Consider the following 5,242-nt stretch of genomic DNA (forward strand, 5'->3'; position numbering starts at 1 on the left):
AGAACACCAGCAGTTCTTACAATTCAGTGTGGTCCCGGGAATAATAGACTACACTGATACTATCTTTCCTACAGGCCCAAATGAGGGGCATTTTTTAAAAGCACATTCAGCAGGCCTCAGGCCTTGTGGAGTCCCTGGATATGTTTGTGTAAAACAGTGTATGGAAAAAGAGGACTTTGGGGAAGACTAAATGATCTAATGGCAACAATTCGCTACATTCTTTTCTCTGCCGGTTATCCGAACTAGTGCAATTCAGGCTGTGAGCACCTGGAAGGAAATGCCCAGGCAGGCACTTGCCATTGAAATATGGTTGGAGAGCCGTTCCTGCATGTAAGTATCACCCTGTTATTTTCTTTAGGGTTTTCAGCCTGAAACCAATCAACCTGAAGTCCAATTGAAAAAGGCATCTTTACAATCACAAGCTGTGGGAAACTTGGTTGGTTCAGTGGGATCTAATTTGTTTTGGGTAAGGGAAAAAAAAAAAGATAAAAGAAAAAAAGGAAAAAAAATAAAAACAAAAACAGAATTTGGAGCAGTGGGGATTAACAGAAGCGGAGCTGACTGCATACAGCATGTTTGTGGTAATAAACAACAGTGTTATTAGCGAATATAAAGCCTGTGATAAACAATGCCATGATGTTCCATTCACCCTAATAGGCAGGAGCAGATAATTGGGACAAATAAAGTGCTAAAACAGTCTCTAACCACCTTTCCAGAGCGTCTCTCCGAATGAGTGAATCGCCCCGCATGCTGTAAGGCGCAGCGGTAGCCTGGGATACCAGCTTTTGTGTTTCACTAAAAGAATACACTCCCGTTGCTAATGGAAAACAACAGAAGCTAAAGACGATTGCTGGGATTGTCAGATCTCTCTCTCTCTCTCTCTTTTTTTTTTTTTTTTAAAGTGGTAATGAGTAGACAAGAAGACAATTCCACACATTCATCAAAGCCAGCAGAGAGCTCTTCGGAATACACGGCCAGTTGAAATCCCAAACACTTCCAGCTCGGGGGACTTTTAAATCTTAACTTGAGCTCAGTTGTTTCTCTTGGCAGTTTCTCCTTTTCCACCTTCACTAGACAAGGTATTGTCCCAGCAATGGTGTTTTTTTTTTTGTTTTTTTTTTTTAATTTTTTTCAGCAAGTCTTTCTTGTTCCCTATCAGAATATCATTCAGACAGTTTCTGTTCTTCTGTTTGGTTGGGTTTTTTTATCCAGGCACAACCTGGATATGATGTTCTTTCTACGGCAGTAAATATAGGGAATCCAACCACTTCTCCCTTCAACCTCAGTTTCTCCATTGAGATTGCATTGTTACAACTCCAAGTACTGGCTGAAATTATAAGAAATAGTGAAGTAGTACTGATGTTGAAGAGCCCAGAAGTTATGTGGGCCTATGGAGCCGGCAAAACCAAGCGGAATTGGGATATTGGTGAATTTCTTTCATCCATTCAGCTAGTCAACAAATATTTCTTGAGTGCCTACACCATATCAGACAGTTTATTCCTGGTTTTCCATTTATATTTAGGCCCTATACCCATTTACTGTAGCACAAATCATAAAAATCATCCTATTTAGACGGGAAATTATTTTTACCCTTCACTGTTGAAATAAATACTTCCCATCTCAAACCAACCATGTCTAAAAATGCAGCCTTGAACCACATGTTTCAGAATGCAGAATAGTAGAGAAAAGGGAAAGAGACTGGGAATGAAAACTTGTGCCAGTTTCACAGATGTCCAATTTCTTGATTCTTGAAAAAAAAATTAAAAAACAAAAAACAAAAAACTATAAGATGGCAAACTTGAAATTGACTTACACAGAATAAGATACATCCAAATGGGGAAAGAGAATATCCAAAATGGTTTAGGAACTATTTAAACTACAGGTGGATCAACTGATGAGTCCCAAATAAATGATTTTAGGTGCCTGATTATCCCATCGGTGATGAATATTTCACTCCCTAGAACTAATTCATAATATCAAGCATTATCTTTAAAAGCATTAATGCTAAAGTATTCATTTAACATATCACTATTATTGTTGATAGTACACTGTGGTAAAGAAGGGGAAGTAGTCTTAGATTATTATTTATTATGAGAATACTCATTATACCTACATGATCACCACAATGAAGGTAGGTAAAACTGAAGGGAAACAGAAATATGAGAATTTGTCAGATTTGTTTTACATGCCAAATATATTAGTATTTTTATTATTGACATTTTTACACACCACATATCTAAACTTTTCCCCATAAGCCAGATACCTTCACCAAAAGCTATTTATAACATTAGGAATATTCCTTTTGTCTATTGACACTGGTCTACATACATTTTAGTATGCATTGTATGCAGTAACATTATTTTAAATGATGTCACTCAGTTTACCTAATGAAATACTAAATGCTTTTTTTTAGTATTTGCTTTTTTTAAAAATTTTATTTATTTCAAACAGAGAGGGAAAGAGAGAGAAACTGAGAGGACAAGGGGAGTGGTAAGGACAGAGGGAGAAGCAGATTCCCCGTTGAGCAGGGAACCCAACAGGGAGCTCAATCCCAGAACCCTGGGATCATGATCTGAGCTGAAGGAGATGCCTAACTGACCGAGCCACCCAGACACCCCACTAAATGCTTTTTAAAAGTATCTGAAATCAGACAGAGAAAGACAGATACCATATGACTTCACTTGTCTATGGAATCTTAAAAAAAAAAAAAAAAAGCAAACAACAACAAGAGAAACAGACTCATAAATATAGAAAATAAATTAGGGGTTGCCAAAGGGGAGGAAGGTAGTGAATAAGTAAAATACGTGAAAGGTGTTTAGAGGTACATACTTCAAGTTATAAAATAAATACGTCAGAGGGATGAAGAGTACATCATAGGGAATATAGTCAATAATATTATAATAACTTTTTGTGATGACCGATGGTAACTATACTTACTGTTAAGCATTTCATAATGTATATAATTGTCAAATCACTATGTTGTACACCTGAAACTAATATAGTATTATGGCTCAATTATCCTTCAATTAAAACTAAAAAAAAAAAAAAAGATAAAATGTGTCTAGTACATATACAAAAATATGTAAAATCAGAATATTTAGCTTTACATATTTATTCAAGTTTTCAGGCATATTATTAGGAAAACAAGATAAAAGGACAATGAAACACTTGACTTACAGAGATATATTATAGAATAAAATAAACAATTACATGAAATTCAACAGGGTAGCTCAATTTCAGAGAACTGGAAGTTAAAAAATCACTTTTGTTGTACAGGATGATTTATGATAAACCTTACTGACATATAGCTTAACTGATTATAGAAACGGAGGGAGTCGAGATGGTTGGGGGCAGGTTGGTAATGCAGGACTACCATAGGGTGCCCAGTCAGACTGCTCACATGACATCGTCATCTCCTTTGTACCTGCTGGTCTTATTTGCTGTCACTTGTGCCATTGCATTAATCCAGGCAGACTTTCCTCCTGTATCCCATCTGTCTGATCCTTATCTATTCTTCAGGGCACTGAGGCCTTTCCTAACCACCTCAGGATACATGCTGGGCTCACCCTCCTTTGACCTCCTATAGATTTTACTTATCAGTATCACCCACTTGATGCTGAGAATATATAGCTTTGTGTTCTTTTTTTTTAAGATTTATTTAAAAGATTTTATTTATTTATTTGACAAGGAGAGAGAGAGAGAATATAAGCAGAGGGAGTGGAAGAGGGAGAAGCAGGTTTCCCATTAAGCAGGGGGCCCAATGTGGGGCTCAATCCCAGAACCCTGGGATCATGACCAGAGCCAAAGGCAGAGACTTAACAACTGAGCCACCCAGGCGCCCCTTGTGCTGTCTTTTTATAAGTAAATCTCCAACTAAACTGTAAACATTTTTTTCCCTGGTTTTCTGCTGGACACTGCATTTGGCACAGTGGCACAATCCCAGAAAGTTCTCAGTAAGTACTTAATACTACCTATTGCATCATTACATGATAGACTCTGTACCGACCAACTGTACCAGTTCATTTCTTACCACCCTCTGGCCGGATCTGGCCTATACCTCTAGGCAATGGGAATGGGCTTTCTGATTGCATTCCCAGCTCAGTTGTTTGAATCAGATACAAATTGATTGTGAGTAGAAGTTACTCCAATCTGACAGCTCTCCAGTGTCTTGTTTGTGGAGAGAGAAAATGAGACTATGTTGACTGTGTTCCTTTTTCTGATGGGCCACAGGATAAAGAGAGAAAACAGGAAAGGCCTAGCATTATCATGACAATCAAGAGTGTGCCCACTCTGAGCTTGGTGCTACGCTCAGGCTTGTCAAGGAAACACGGTGGCATGTTTCCACTCCCCTGAAAACAAATGTGATGACCAATACTGACAAGATAGCAGAAAGCCCAATGGTATTTCTGTGTCTTCTTTGCATTAATGGAAGATATTGGTCTCCACAGCTGTCACTGTAGCAGCACTTTTCACTGACACTAAAATTCATCTTCCAATATGAAATCAGTATCAAAACAATCCACAGATAGGATCTTACTAGCTGAATTCATGGATTTTTCTCAAGATGCAAATTTATTATTTTACTTTATTTCCAGGAACGGAAAACATGACCTTTCTCTCGCTCGCCTCATCTTAGCATCATGGATTGGTAAATATATTCTGTCTTTCCCTAGATATTTTATTATTATTACCATATTTCCACAGCAGAAAATATGAAGGGGGAGAAAGAGCAAAAAATAAATAAAAAATAGAGAAAAGAAAGAAAAATGTAGAATATCAGTCAGGCTTGACGAGGTTCCCCTAAGAATAGATTACCTAGTCTAATGTTGTGGAAAAATGACTGCTATACATCAGCAGAAGAGGTCAGGAAATTAAATTTTATGTGTCCTGCCTAGTAAAAAAGAGAGTTTAGCTGAAAAATAGAATCCTTCATGGCCTGGTGGGAATTTTGAACATTTCAATTCTGTTTAAAAAAAAAAAAAACAAAAAACAAACAAAAAAAACAATGGTGGAAGTAACCACAAGTCAAGGAATCATGTGGCAGCCAGGTATCACCCATGAGGTGATAGGGAGAGTGGCAGCAATGTTCTGGAGAGTTCTTAAATCCTCTGAGGTTCAAGTTCAGAAGAAACTGTGGCGTCCTTTACAGTTATTTGTAGTGTCCCTCTAAGAGGCAACACCTTGGACTAGATGGCTTATGGAATAGAAGAAGTATTGTCCACCTTGTAAATTTAAGTAGAAA

General features: G+C 37.5%; 1 long non-coding RNA gene across 1 annotated transcript; it reads left to right on the forward strand.

Moving 5' to 3' along the window:
* The first annotated feature begins 244 nt into the window (after positions 1-244).
* LOC123387672 lies at positions 245-4,960 on the forward strand. The gene is made up of 3 exons (XR_006602182.1): positions 245-330; positions 717-1,079; positions 4,596-4,960. It is a non-coding gene; the product is annotated as an uncharacterized LOC123387672 (long non-coding RNA).
* The last annotated feature ends 282 nt before the right edge of the window (positions 4,961-5,242 follow it).

The sequence above is a fragment of the Mustela putorius genome, unplaced genomic scaffold (assembly GCF_011764305.1).
Source record: "Mustela putorius furo isolate JIRA1106 unplaced genomic scaffold, ASM1176430v1.1 tig00003858_pilon_pilon_pilon, whole genome shotgun sequence".
NCBI classification, from domain to species: Eukaryota; Metazoa; Chordata; class Mammalia; order Carnivora; family Mustelidae; genus Mustela; species Mustela putorius.